Genomic DNA, 15,815 nt, shown 5'->3' with positions numbered 1-15,815 from the left:
AATCTGCTTTGACCAAATAAATCAATATTGCTTTTGTATATCAGAACTATTACATATTTTTTTGCAGGCAGCTACCGCGGGATATGGTCATTGGGTCACCAGCATGTTGATTGACAGTCATTAGGTCGACACCATTAGGACGACATGAGTTTAGGTCAACATGCAGGAAGGTCAACATGAGTCTAGGTCAACATGTGTTTGGTCGACAGGGTCATTAGGTCGACAGGGTCATTAGGTCGAAATGGGTTAGGTCAACAGGCAAAAGGGGTTGTCAACTGAGTAAAGTTCTTTCCAGATACATTTTTTGACAAACATGGAGAGTGTACGCTGACTAAGGCCCTTATTCAGATCTGATCGCAGTACAAATTTGTGCAAAACCATGTGCACTGCAGGTGGGGCAGATGTAACATATGCAGAGAGAGTTAAATTCAGGAGGGGAGTTTTGAAACTGAAATCTAAAATGCAGTGTAAAAACAATGCAGCCAGTATTTACCCTGCACAGAAAAAAAATCTCTATCTCTATACATGTTACATCTGCCCCACCTGCAGTGCACATGGTTTTGCCCATTTTGAGAACAAATTTGTACTGCGATCATATCTAAATAAGGGCCTCAGAACTATCCAAAATTAACTATATTTACTTGAGATTTGGACTATATTTACTTGAGATTTTGACTAGGGTTGATTTGGACTATACTAGAACACTAGAATGTATACATGTCAAAATTTGCCTTGCCTGCAGTCTTGTCTTTCTATGCCGGTTACATGGTGCACTCATCGGTATCGCATGTTGTATATACACTGTGCAATTTTTCTAACTTTTCTTCAGATTTTGACTATATTGTCAAAAGCAGAAGCGGAAATCATACAGTGTAAAAGCACCTTTTAAATAAACCTGCATACTGTATCTCATCCAGGGCCGTCAAGAGAAATCCTGGGCCCCGGTACAACAACTTCCTTGGGCCCCCACGGACGAATCTCCCTGCAGACCCGTTGTTACACCACTGCTTCCAATGCCATAATGCTCATTACACGTTATGCCACACACCGTAGTGGGCAGTACACATTATGCCATACACCGTAAAAACTATTACATATTTTACCACATGCCATAATGCCCATTACATGTTATTCCACACACCGTAATGCTCATTGCATATTAGGGGGTTAGCATTCTTGTTGCCATGGGATTAACCTGCTCTGCAAGGGGTTAACATTCTCTGCCAGGGGTTAACATTCTCTGCCAGGGGTTAACATGCTCTTTGGCATGGGATTAACCTTCTCTGCCAGGAGTTACTTGCTCTGCCAGGGGTTATCATGCTCGTTGCCATGGATTTACATGCTCTGCCATGGGTTACATGCTTTGCCAGGGGTTAACATGCTCGTTGTCATGGAGTCACAGTACATGCTCTGCCAGGGGTTACATGCTGATTTCCAGAGTTGGATCTCAGTCCCAGCAGCATGCAGGGAGGCAGCAGACACAGAGCACCCAGCCACCCACCTTCCATCTTGGAACACAGTGACCTGGACATAGGTGGAAAACCAGGTCTGGGACTACTGGGCTGGAGACATGGCACTGGCACCTGCTGCTGCTGGTGGCGGCTGGGATGAGAATGTGGGCAGTGGGGTGGCCTGTACTCCCGTGGGAGGTGGCCTCTCTCTGACCCAGTTCCTCCTGGCACCTAGGGACTATCTACCCTAAGTATCCTCCTGTCGCCAAGCCACGGTAAACTCCCAAGTCACATGGCTGGCTCTCAGCAGGCCCTGGAGTCGGAGAGTGGAACGATGTTCAAAAGGACCTCTGTGATACTGCTGCCCCCACGCCGGCCCACATCCGCACTCCCAATGCCGCCTCTGAACAGCTGAGACCCACCAAATAAAAAAAACCTGTGTGTCCAGACCAGAGCCCCCTGATAGGCCCGGGCCCAGGTAAAGTGTACCTGTCCCCCCCCCCCCCTCTTGGCACCCCTGATCTCATCAGGATATTACAGACAGACCAATGGTCAGACAGAGAAGTTGAACCACTCTTTAAGGAAGATTCTTAGGTGGAAATTTAATAAGGTGGGAGTCCTATTTCAAATATAATATTGCTATGGCAACCAATCAGAATCTACTTACAGTACTTATTTAGAACCTTCTAGAAGATAATAGATAGTATCTGATTGGTTGCCCATAGTAACATCTCATGTGAAATAGAATGCCCATCTTAGTAAATATCCCCCTTAGATTTTAAGAGTTTAAAATTGTGTATGTGTTTCGGACAATTCCCTATGCTGTCCCGCGCCAGTACATGGCAAAATGCCAGGCAGTAATGATGAATTATATCTGGAAGGGCCACCCACCTAGATTAGCAAAATCACGTATGTCACTTCCAAAACAAAGGGGGGGGGGGGGGGGGTGGCACTCCCAGATTTGGACAGATATAGAGAAGCATGTGCCTTAACCCAAATGCAGGAATGGTGTGGAGAGTTTGTTAAAACTGTCTGGGCGAGGATGGAACAAGATACATGTACGGGGTTCCCTTTAAAGGACCTTATATGGATCCCAAAGCTAATGAGACCAAGTAACTTATGTAACTTGCCCACGGTTGAGAATATGGGACAAAACCATTTCAAAGATCCCAGCATTAAATCTCCCAACATTAAATATATCATTAAAAACATTTAAAATCTTGATTCCAAACCTGAACATCTCAAAATGGATAGCTGTGGGGCTAAGAGACCTAGGGGATATATTTGAGGGAGGTAGGTTGATACCATTTCAAATCCTACAAACTCGGTTTGATTTGCTCAAGTCAGAGTTTTTCCAATATATGCAGATACAAAATTGGGTAAGAAAAGCCAAAGGTCCATCAGAGCTACTAGATTACCCGCCATCTGCACTCTTGACCCAGATGAATAAACAAGGAACAAGAGGATGTATCTCATATTGGTATAAACTACTGACGGAAGAAACCCAAGCCAATAAGTCACCAGCTCAAAAAAAAATGGGAAAGAGATATGAATATTCAGTTAACAGACAAACAATGGGAAAAAATATACGTCATTTAAAATGTCTTTAAAATGTCTAAATGTCTGAATCATGCAGAAATGCAGGTCAAATTACTGAACAGATTATATCTCACCCCAGAAAAATTACATATGTATTGGCCCGCAACTTCAAAGTATTGTTGGAGACAATGCGGAGAGGTTGGGAATATCTACCATATATTCTGGCTTTGCCCAAGAATACAGCAATACTGGAGAGAGGTATTCATACTTATGAGTAAGGTGATAGGACAAGAAATGGCACCCTCCCCACAAATAGCTCTCCTGCATATGTGCCCAACAGAATTGATGGGGAGCCACCAATAGCAGCACGAGCAGCGCTGGTGCAATGCTGGAAACAAACTAATCTCCCACCTATTCAAAAAGTGATTTCTAAGGTTCAATTCCAGTTTACAATGGAAACTGAATCCACGTATGGTATTATACCCTCTAGGGCAGTACAGAATAAGTGGGAAATATGGGATAAATTTGTACAAAATGAGACGGTTGGAAACAGAGATATATAAATTAAATAAAATAGGAGATCCCGACTAAGGGGAAAAGAACTGAGGGGCATTCACCCTATAAAATTTTACTTAGAACCATTAAAGTGGAATATAGATAGAAATATCTCCATACAGTAGTAGAAATGTATAAATGAACTAATCAAAGATGTGTAATTGAAAACTATATTGTAAACCCCTGGAAAATCCCCCTTCCCCCTTTTTTTTACTTCTGTAACCCCCCCCCCCCCTCCCCCTATATTATTTGCTATGACTGTTGTTGCTGTCTTTTTTTTGTAGATATTGAAAAAAATCCAATAAAAACATAAATGTTAAAATTGTGTATGTGTGTGGTTTGTTTGGTTCTAAATGAAAATAAGAGTTTATATAGATTTTATTTTTCTGTGTTTAATTACATTAAGCACAGTATAACCAAATAAAGTACATATTCCAAATATAACAGGTAAAATATAGCTATACAATATAATATTATACAGAATATAACTAATAACATATTCAGTGGCAGAACTCTGGGAGGCAATGGAGTCATCTGCCGCCGGGCTCCTGCTCCCAAAGGGGCACCTCTCCTCTCCTGTGAGTTTGAATCAGTTAATTGAAAGCCATTGATATCACTTCTGTGGCTGACTTCTCCTCCCAACAGGACCATAGATGTCACACTCTCATTATTCTAAACATAATATCTATAACATACATACATGCATACATATATCTATATAAGATGATGTGTGTTTGTTACGGGGGGGGGGTGGGGCACCAATATTTATCTTGCCTCCGGGCAACTGGGACAAACTTACGCCACTGAACATATTATAATTAAGTGGAGTTCATGAGCAGGACCAGGGCTATGAAAGTAACCGTAGTCATCTAACACTGTGCGACACGAGGTGCCGGCTGTGTTGTCACAGTGTGTACACATGATGCGGATGTGGTGGCCACTGATACTAATTTGATATTGGTGGCAAGCGGGGTGCCGGCATTGGCTGGCAGTGAGGTAGGGTTGATGTGGGAGCAGGGGCCATGCAGCATTGAGCAGCATGGCATTTGTAACGACAAACTGTAACTGTGCTTCAAAGTCTATTTCTACTTCGAATTCCGATGTCGCAGAGCAGAGCATCAGGATTGAATCAAGAACAGATGCGGGAACACACAGGGCAATTTGCACAAACTTGCTAGTGATTTTGACTATACAGTATAGACAAAATTGATAGCCCAAATCGCACCAAGGGCCAAATGTAATAGGTGAGAGTTTCAGAAAGTGAGGTTTACCATTGTCTTTACAGCTCAAAATACAAAAGAAGCTTAATAGTATATATCAGTAAAATGCTTGAGTAAATAGGTATGTCTTTAGTCTATTTTTAAAGGATTGTACAGTGGAAGCTTCTCACACTGATGCGAGGAAGAGAGTTCCATAGAGTTGGAGCAACAAAGTTGAAAGCTCGACCCCCAGATGAATTCAGGGAATTCTGGGTACTTTTAGTAGTCCTTCTTCAACAGATTGTATTAATCGAGTAGGACAGTAAGGAATCAGAAGCTACTGCAGGTACCTTGGGCCCTGGTCATGTAGGGCCTAGGAAGTGAGTAAGCCAATCTTGAAAACGATTCATCATTTTACAGGTAGCCAGTGAAGGGAGTAGAGAATGGGAGTTATGAGGCAGTAGCAGGGCTGGTTAGTTAATAGTCTGGCGGCTGCATTTTGTACCAGCTGCAAGCGGTGCAATTCTTTTAATGGGAGACCCAGGTAGAGAGCATTGCAGTAGTCTAGGCGTGATGATATAAATGCATGAATGACTTTAGGAAGGTCTTCTGAGGAAATTAAGTGCTTGATTCTGGCTATATTCCTTAAAAAGATAGAATGAGGATTTGATTGTGGCTGACACCTGATGTCTAAGTGTCAGGCCACTATGAAGGACAACACTATGATCCGCACATGATCAGAGTTTTTTAGTGCTGTGCCCCCCAGCGTAAGACCTGTCAGTTGGCTATGCTGCCGTCTTGTCCTGTGATTTATCATCAGGACTTCTGTTTTATCTGGGTTCAGTCTCAGCCAACTGGCATTTATCCACTGCTGGAGCTCAGCTAGGCAGCCATTTAAAGTTGTTATTGTGTTATCAGTGCCTGGAGCAAAGGACAGGTACAGTTGTGTATCATCTGCATAGCAGTGGTAGACCAGGCCATGACATCTGATTATGTCACCCAGTGGAAGCATGTCTGCTGCAAAAAGCATGGGAGATAGTATAGAACCCTGTGGGACACCACAAGACAATGGCACTGGTGGTGAAGAGTATACTCCCGATAAAACTCTCTGTGACCTGCCAGCATAACACCTGCATTACTTACTACATCTGGCAAAAAGTTTTGCACAATTACCGGTTGTATCCACTGCAACTGAAAGTGTTTTGGCAAGCACAGCTTCTACTTCTGCTGCTACCACTATTTCACCAAAACACAGGGGGCAGGATGTACCAACCACTTAGTGTACACACTGCCACCCATCGTGCCGATAAGAATTGCATATGTACTAACATATGTAAATAATTCTGCAAATGGCAAATCTCCTGATAAGAGCTACCTGTTGCGGTCTGGTTCCTGGACTACAGGTTGTTTGACCCAGGCATGGAGCATTCTGGGAGGGATACGATTGGATCCCTTATTCAGTGCTATGGAAAGAAAATTATAGGCTTCTATAGGGTAACACCACCCCCACATCATAGTCCCAGTGGCAGAAATGTAGTAAAAACTCTGAAAACTCTTTTTTTTATTGCATTTGTGCTTTGTACACTTCACCCAATGTATGAACCGGTAGCGTGCCAATTTCTGCGAACATTACTGTTTCCCTAGTTCATCTTCTGAATGTAATAAAATATGAAGCATTCATTTACAGAATGTCTACACCCTTGCTTTCAACATGTCATTTTTACATAAGTCAGTTCCTACTCCACACTCAGGGCATTTGTTCAGGGCTGAATTCCCTCCCAAGACCTATGGAGGAGTTTTGCACATGTGCGAATATGCGCATGTGTAAGCCCCCGGAGAGAATGCCTGTGGTGAGTTTCACACTCGCCAGGGCGTTCACACAATGGTGGGCAGGGGTGGACACAGGGGACTTCCCAGCATTTTATAGGAATGCCCACAAAAATGGTGGGTGCGCCCATGGAAACGCTGGGTGTACCCTACCGAACGCAGTGTGCCCATGCATCCCTGGAGCGGACAGCTGACCCGACATGATGTGAGCGTCTGCCCCCGATTCGGTGGATAGCGTCCATCTTAAAAAGTAAGTATAGACTTATAGGGCTGGAAAAATAATTTGATGGTGAGAGACCATCAAACGATTTGTCCTTCATGCATCCGCGTGGCGGGAGGGCATACATTCGGTGTTTACCTGCTCGCTAGGCAGTGAATATACGCTGCCTTGCGAGAAGATCTGAATCAGATCCATAGTTTTTTTTAAATTGACACCTGCCCACCCATAACCCTGGACTCTTTGCTCAGAAGTTTTAGCAGTCATAGATTCGTGTTATGAATACCATAACATGCCCTTTCCCGCACAGTGGTTCACGCACAGAACACATAGAGCCTGATTCAGAGCCGCTCACTAAGCAGCGGTCATTCACTTTTTTAGCAAGCGGCTTAACGATGCCCGCCGACGAAAGCCCCTTGGTACCATGCTAAGGGATGTGTAAGAACACATCCCCTCGCATGCTGCCGAAGGCAAGAGAAATACTTCCATGGTTGCCGACCATCGAATGATTTCTTTCCATTTCTGAAACTGACTGTCCACCGAAGAGACATTAGTCACCAACTCCTGGAAGTCATCGACCCACTTGCATCCTAAGGGGAATTGCCAGTATTTTCAAAGGGGCGCCCATAAAACACTGGGCATTCTCTCATTTATAAAAAACTTAAATTAAGTAAATTGTGTTTATATCCCATCCTTAGTGTCAGTTATGTGGCCATGGACAGGATTCACTTCTGTTTGTCCACAATTCGCCTAATATATTGGTTATGATCATGAATTGGTCAGGGACCACCAATCCAGGGCACCTCTGCAACTCCCCATGTTATTGCTTCATATATAAATTGTATTCTATTAATTGAGGGGATACGGTCAGTTGGTCGACCTAATGATGGCCAACAGTCATTAGGTCGACATGTTAGGTCGATGTACTGCAAGGTCGACAGGTGTCTAGGTCGACATGGCTCAAGGTCGACATGTGTCTAGGTCGACATGACACAAGGTTGATAGGTGTCTAGGTTGACACATGTGGTAGGTCGACATGGGTTAGGTCGACAGTCAAAAGGTCGACATGGGGATTTTCACAGTTTTTGACCCGACGTGTGCCGACAGGGGGTATTTCATGCCCTACTATCCACTAGGGCGTGGTTGGAGAATAAAATAGTGTGCCGAGCGTAGCAAAGCACCATGCCCGAAGCATGGCGAGTGCAGCGAGTCATGTGAGGGTACGCGGTACCCTTAAAACAGTGTCCATGTTGACTGTGTTGACATTTGGGTAAAAAAACTGTGAAAAACCCCATGTCGACTTTTGAATGTCGACCTAACCCATGTCAACTTAACACATTTGTCAACCTAGACACCTGTCGACCTTGTCCCATGTTGAGCTAGGCATCTGTCAACCTCCTGCCATTTCGATCTTGACACCTGTTGACCTTGCTGTATGTCGATCCAACAGTGTCGATCTAATGACTGTCGACCATCATTAGGTCAACCAATGATCTCAAACCTAATTTAGTGAGGGGGGGCACTGGCGTAACTAGTGTAAGGCAGCCCCCGCTGCTGCTTGGGGGAGCGGGGGCTGCCTGGGCGCCGGAGTGAGTGTGACAGACATTCATCTCTGAGTCTGTCACACTGCACCAGGGATGCGGCCCGCGACGCTATCCGGACCGCTCCGTACTGTGCGCTGTGTTAGGAGCGGAGTGCTCGGCATCCGTCTCCTAGCAACAGCCAGCTCCCGGCAGCAGCCCCTGGACTGTGCGCTCCATCGGCAGACTGACAGCGCGCTCAGCGTATAGCGCAGCTGCGCGCCTTCCCCACTGCCCGTGTCAGCTTCCTCCGGATAGTGTCCTGCTGCAGATGCTAAGTCCTGATCCATTGCTGCAGGTGAGCCTGGGGACATGATGCGGATGTGGGACCTATTCTGTGGGGTGTTTAAAGTTGGAGAAGGAGCAGCAGTATGGGGAGCACTGACCACAGACAGTGGTCAGTATGGGACTTGTCTGTGGAGGGGGAACACACATTAAGCACCCACTGCCTCTTCCTATTCACCTAACATTACCATCTGCCTCTCACTGACACTTTCTTTTCATCTACCTGTCACGCTCTTCCTCCCCTGACACCCTTTGGGCTATTTCACATTCGCACACTCCGGCTCCTGCCTGACGTGGTCAGTGTGAGGAGCATTATGGTGTTTGGATAATGTGTACTGGGCATTGTGGTGTAATGTGTAAGTGGCATTACAGCATGTGGCATATACTGTAGTGTAAGTGGCATTACGGTGCGTGGCGCAATGCGTAAGGGGCATTATGGGGGGGGGGGGCGCCCCGGGGGGGGGGGGCGCCCCAAACTATTTTGGCTTGGGGGAGCAAAATTTATAGTTACGCCACTGAGGGGGGGTGTGTAAAATGTAAGCTTAATCTGGTGTTAGAGACGCTTGTGAAGCCTCTACCGTTCGCTGCTGCCTTTTGACACTTTAAGCAAGCAGCACAATAATTGGGTGATTATCCTTTACACTATCTTATCACAACCTAAATGATCACCCCAAGGAATTACATGGCCTTAAGAGCTGCTTTGCTGGCACCACTAGTTGTCAGATAACCTCCCGGATTTGTTTGTGCCTGTCTAATGTTTTGTACACATGGGGCCAAATGTAATAGGGTGAGAGTTTCAGAAAGTGAGAGATTTTGGGAGAGTTTTCCCATTCTTTTTAAAGCAGCAATCAACTACATAGCAAAATCAACCTGGTTTTGCCATGTAATTGATTGCTGCTTTAAAAAACATGGGAAAACTCTCCCAAAATCTCTCACTTTCTAAAACTCTCACCCTATTACATTTGGCCCCATGTGTACAAAACATTAGACAGGCACAAACAAATCCAGGAGGTTATCTGACAACTAGTGGTGAAACCTATTACATTTGGCCCCATGTTGGATGTTGGCCGAACGCTGCCGAACCCTTTGTAAAGGGGAATTGTTTACAAGGCATGGTTTTGCTTTGTAAATTATTGCCCATTTAAGAAATCATACTAGTTTAACTGCTGAATTTGCACCACATTACATCGGGCCCTTGATGTAATTAAGAACCTGCATATACAGTATACATTTTTGTTGAGCTTCATGACTGATGCTATTAAAACTAGGAGTGTGCACCGAGCACTTTTCCTATTTGGGTATGTATCTCGGGCAGTGTTTTGGATCTGGATCTGTTCCAAAACACCACCATTTTCGTGTTTTCTGTTTTGTGATTCGTGTTTTGGATCTGTATTTTTTTGCCAAAAAAAACACTAAAATCGCAGAATTTTTTTTTGCTTCTACACTATTATTAACCTCAATATCATTAATTTCCACTCATTTCCAGTCTATTCTGAACACCTCACACCTCACAATATTGTTTTTAGGGCACCGAGGTAGCTGGACAACTACGCTAAGCCACACAAGTGTGCGGCACAAACATGTGGCTCATCTAGGAGTGGCTCTGCAGCGGTAGACAGGATGGCATCAATTTAACACCCAATAAACCCCCTATCTGGCTTGATCGTACAATATGTGTAGCCAAGGAGCAGTGGGTGATTCGTGCAGCACTGAGATCTGCTATGAGGTTCCAAAAGAACGCGAGTGTCTGTTTTTATCAGTTTAACACCCAATAAGCCCCCTATCTTGTTTGATCGTACAATATGTGTAGCCAAGGAGCAGTGGGTGATTTGTGCAGCACTGAGATTTGCTACGAGGTTCCAAAAGAACGTGAGTAACTGTTCTTATCAGTTTAACAGCAAATATGCCCCCTAAAATAAAAACTAGGCCCCAAAAAGCAATAATGGCAAAAAAGAGGTGCAGGCTGGAATTGTCCCTGGGCCCACCCACAATAAAAGAAGTAATGATCAAAATAGCGCATCATATATAATAATAATAATAATAATAATAATAATAAATAACAAAAATAGATCCATATGATAAACTGGTTGCTCAGCTCCACGATTATTACCACTCATCTCTCAATACATTGCCGAAGCAATAAGTGGAGCGCAAACAGTTGTATGCACCCACCCACCCTTATGTTGCGGAAATAGGACATATACACTTTAACAAATCAATCATTTCAGCGCACAGGGTCTGTAACACGACTGTGGCCAAAATGATTGGCTTGTTTGGGGCCCCCACAAAAAAAGAAGCAAGTCACCTCTCCCTGCACAAACTGGCTCTATAGAGGCAAGATGTCTGTGTGTACTTCCTCACAGATTATCAATTCATCCCTGCTGGACTCAACAATCACAGGTCCCTCTGTAGTCTCTGGAGGCAATTGCTGGTCTTCGTTCAAGAATTGATCATTCATTTTAAGGGGGGACATGCTTAACATGTACAAATATATCAGGTGCCAATATAAGGAACTGTCAAGCACCCTTTTTACTGCTAGAAAGGAATCTAGGACACGAGGGCACAAATTTAGATTAGAAGAAAAAATATTTTGTTCCCTTACAAGAAAAAACTTCTTTACGGTCAGAGCAGTCAAACTTTGGAACAATCTTCCTGGGGAAGTGGTGTCAGCAGAGACAATAAATAAGTTCAAATTATGGGTGGATAAACATTTATTGGTCAAAAACATCCATGGGTACAAATAGTAATCATAATCTGTCTTTAAAAATTTCACAACATACTTAACATATTCAACAAAGGATAAGCTATTAAAACCTAGGTTGAACTAGATGGACGCAAGTCTTTATTCAACAATCAAAAAAAAGAAAAAAAAAAAGAGACTCTATGGGTGCACTCTATAATGGTTGTTTGAAGGTTCGTAAAACAAGACATTTTTTCCCTCAACACACTGAGGAATGCTAGTAACCAATCTAGAACACTACATGATAATAGAATTCAGAGATATTGGTTACATATACCTGCGCAGGTATATGTAACCAATATCTCTGAATTCTATTATCATGTAGTGTTCTAGATTGGTTACTAGCATTGCTCAGTGTGTTGAGGGAAAAAAATGTATTGTTTTACTTACCCAGTATTTAACCCCTCCCTCATGCACCTGGGAAATGCTACTGAACTAATTGAGCATCTACCACTATCTGTATGTATGTTATTAGAGGCAGAAGGGAGCCCATATTAGGAGGAGATGTGGGTCCTGATATGCCACATGGAGTAGACCGGTGTTGCTCCAAGGTAGGTAGCTCTTAGTTTGGATATATCAAGTAAGGAGCCATTATCATGTGGCTCCTTGCTGGTTAATCGTAGACCCAATTTAGGGTAACGGTGGTGTGGGGTGCGGTGCTCCTGGACTGGATGGGCTGGGTGGCTTTAGTGCGGCATGCCCTTACATTCTATTAACACTTTCCCTCACTAACACTATCTCTATCCTATTTTAATTACATTCATTTATCTCTCTCTCTTTTTATATAGCTTCGGCTTCCTATCACTAATTATTAACACTTAGTATATCACTGGCATGCCGCGCTGGGCTTCCCAGCTTATGATGGTTTTTTGGGGTGCCGCACCCTGCACCTAGATATAGCGCTAGGGACCCCCAATATACAGAGAAGCCTTCACGCGGCTTGGGGGCATAGCATACACCTGCGCAGGTATATGTAACCAATATCTCTGAATTCTATTATCATGTAGTGTTCTAGATTGGTTACTAGCATTGCTCAGTGTGTTGTTTGAAGGTTCCATTGAATGTAGTATTTACAATAAAATTTAACTTTTATTATATCCCATAGGAAAATATTAAAAATGTGATACCCACCCACAAATCATGTGGGAGGTGTCACAATCAAAAAATTAAAATACAGAATAATGAAAGGTACATCAATAAAGAGTACAAAAAAATGTGTTTAAAATGGTTTGATAACTGTAGAGCCGTGATATAAAAGACTGTGAATATTTAATTAGCTATATATTGCTATTGAGGCGTATGATGATATTAATAGGTGTGATTCACACAGAGTGGCCGTGGTTGGTACATCAGTAGACTTGTATCCGTTTGAAGTATAGTGAGTGATCTCGTAACAATTTATACAATCTGCAACAATTGTAAATGTTCTCTTGAAATTGTATCAAATGATTACACACAACCTGTTGTAATCTACATAGCCTATGAGTGGCTTTAAGGGATGTATTCAAACGATCCTATTGTCTAATACTCCTAAGCAGGTCTGTGTCTACTGGAGCGCTGGTCCACAGATCTGCCGCAAAGGGTTCCTTTAAATATGACACAGTGAATGGTATTATTCCTTAAAAAGTAGTATCTATTTATATCAGATGTAACACATCTGCCGCATATTTCCAAGTGATCATTCACTACTCTAGCCTGACACATACACCAATTTATAGAAAAAATGTTAAATATTTCGTATGTATACCGCGGATTATTCCTGTCCGGGTTGCCAATATTCACTGCTGTGCTGGGGTTGCTGTATTATAGCTATATCCCTAAAAGTGAAGTTATCAGATGTTCAATCAATGTTTTGTATTGTACATATCTAACATGACACTCACCCCAATTAACAACACATGTGTTTGGTGTCGCATATATGCATGGCAGATCGTCCCTTCCAATATGTATGTCAATTCATGTGTGACAACCATGGGTAATGTAGGTAATTCCTAATAGTTCCTTGAACAGTCTCCACTACATATGTGGTCATGTCCCTCAGGCTAGTATTAATAGATTCTCCAATACATCGATAGTGTCATGGGTATCCCCTCACTATCCTTATAGTTATTTTAGCAGTACAAGTTCAGACAATTTATTGCGTTTGTGATATTTCCAGCTAATAATACAGTCCTCTTTAATATTTTAGCATCTAACGCCACATGTCAAACACAGTCTATATCATCGGCTAGTCAGGCCGATGCGCATTTCGCTGGATATCCGGCTTCATCAGAGCAAAAACAACTTTATTCAGCCTTACCTACTTTGTATATGTATGTATGTAATTTTCATAAAGATCATCTTCTCCACATTTTGAGGAAGCAACCTCCTACCCCGCTCACTGACCAGGTTCCCCGCTGCACTAAAAACTCTTTCGGAGTACCCACTGGAGGAGGGGAACAAATAGTAATCATAATCTGTCTTTAAAAATTTCACAACATACTATTCAACAAGAGATAGGTTATTAAAACCTACGTTGAACTAGATAGACGCAAGTGTTTATTCAGCCTTACCTACTATGAATATGTATGTAATTTTCATAAAGATCATCTTCTCCACATTTTGTGGAAGCAACATCCTACGCCGCTCACTGACCAGGTTCCCCACTGCACTAAAAACTTTTTCGGAGTACCCACTGGAGGAGGGGAACAACTCAGGTAAAATAGAGCCAGTTTGTGCAGGGGCCTCCAAACTGCCTTTTTTTCCTGCCAGTACAGGTATGGACTGTCTGAGATGTCTACTGGGATGCTGTCACCAAAGTAATCCTCCTCCATTTTTTAAATGTCAGCAATTGTTGGCAGGTCCTTTAGTCTGGACCAGATGTCCAAATTCCCTCAAACCTGCCCTGCATCAATGCCAGCAGGTTGTGTGGGAAATTTTAGCTGTATCCTCGCAGCCACAGGTGTGGGAGAAAATGAAGGAGGAGCTGTTGCCATGTCACGGTCTGCTTCAGATGACAATCTCCTGACCAGCAGGTCTTTGCACCTTTGTAGACTTTGGTCTGCTGGATGAGAAGTAGTAAGTAACACGTTACCAACTGGTGTAGGGGGTGCAGTTACTATGAGGTGCCTTGTTAAGCTGCAGTGTGGATAGGGGGTAGTCAGCCCCCATCTAGGTAAAAAGAAAACAGAGGGGTACACTGCACTAAGCAATAAAATTATAGATAAAAAAAAAATGATAATATAAGTGCAAATTGGGTGAAAAAATTACAAAGTTATTTATTAAAAACATATAACATGACATACCATATTAAAAGGGAATTTGGCAGTAAATTGGAGGAATTATTCAATTAAACTAATAATTAACTAGTAACCCCTTTATTAAAAAAAAATATTTTGTGGCCTACACACAGGTAAAGATAAGACTGTAGGAAAAAAAGTTATAAACTCAACCACCTATGTGGCTGAGTCTATATAGGGCGCTTTGAGGAGATGAGTGGAATTGTCAAGCTGCTCACACCTGGGGGTGGTAAGGCCCCTGAATCGTTATGTCTGGAAAAAGAAAGGGGTGGTGGAGCGCTAATAAAAATTGTATTTGACCAATTGGGTATTACAATTTATTATAATATATCATATGAAAATATATAAAAAACACACAATAAAATCACAAATTAAAATAAATTCAATATGACAGTAATCACCCCTACATGGGACCTGTATGCCTTTGATAAAGTCATCTGCGGATGACGAAACGCGTTAGCGCTCACCCTCTACCGGACCCTGTGGAATACAATTTATATCATCTCAACTTAAACCAGCACTCCTGTCTTCAATTGTTACTGGACATTAACAACAAAGGGACACCACCACCTGATAATTCTTTGCGAGGCCCTCCATTCCGTGAGACGTGTACTACCTTTCCTCAAGAGGGGAGATCACCAACATCGGCTCCAATTCAGGTTCATGGACACCCATTTTCCAGTATATTCATATATTCATCTAAACAGGAGAGCGTCATCAGGAACAAGTGAGACTTATCCCAAACTGACTCTTCATACAGGTCCCATGTAGGGGTGATTACTGTCATATTGAATTTATTTTAATTTGTGATTTTATTGTGTGTTTTTTATATATTTTCATATGATATATTATAATAAATTGCAATACCCAATTGGTCAAATACAATTTTTATTAGTGCTCCACCACCCCTTTCTTTTTCCGAAGATAAGACTGTACCCTGTCCCTTACACACACACACGTCAAAGACAGAAAAAATTATAGGGTTTAAATATAACAACTAGTAACCCCTTTCTTCAAAACATATTTTGCGGCCTGCACACAGGTGAAGAGAAGACTGTCCCCTGTCCCTTACACACACACGTCAAAGACAGAAAAATTATAGGGTTTAAATATAACAACCAGTAACCCCTTTATTTAAAAAAAT

General features: G+C 42.7%; 1 protein-coding gene across 1 annotated transcript in view; it reads right to left on the bottom strand.

Moving 5' to 3' along the window:
* Nucleotides 1-15,815, bottom strand: part of LOC146058464 (uncharacterized) — a 408,664-nt gene that overhangs the window by 287,502 nt on the left and 105,347 nt on the right. The gene's annotated exons all lie outside the window — the stretch shown is intronic.

Source organism: Crinia signifera, chromosome 2 (assembly GCF_055691185.1).
Source record: "Crinia signifera chromosome 2, ASM5569118v1, whole genome shotgun sequence".
NCBI classification, from domain to species: Eukaryota; Metazoa; Chordata; class Amphibia; order Anura; family Myobatrachidae; genus Crinia; species Crinia signifera.
The sequence above is the reverse complement of the archived record's forward strand: the minus strand, read 5'-3'. Positions and strand labels throughout refer to the sequence as shown.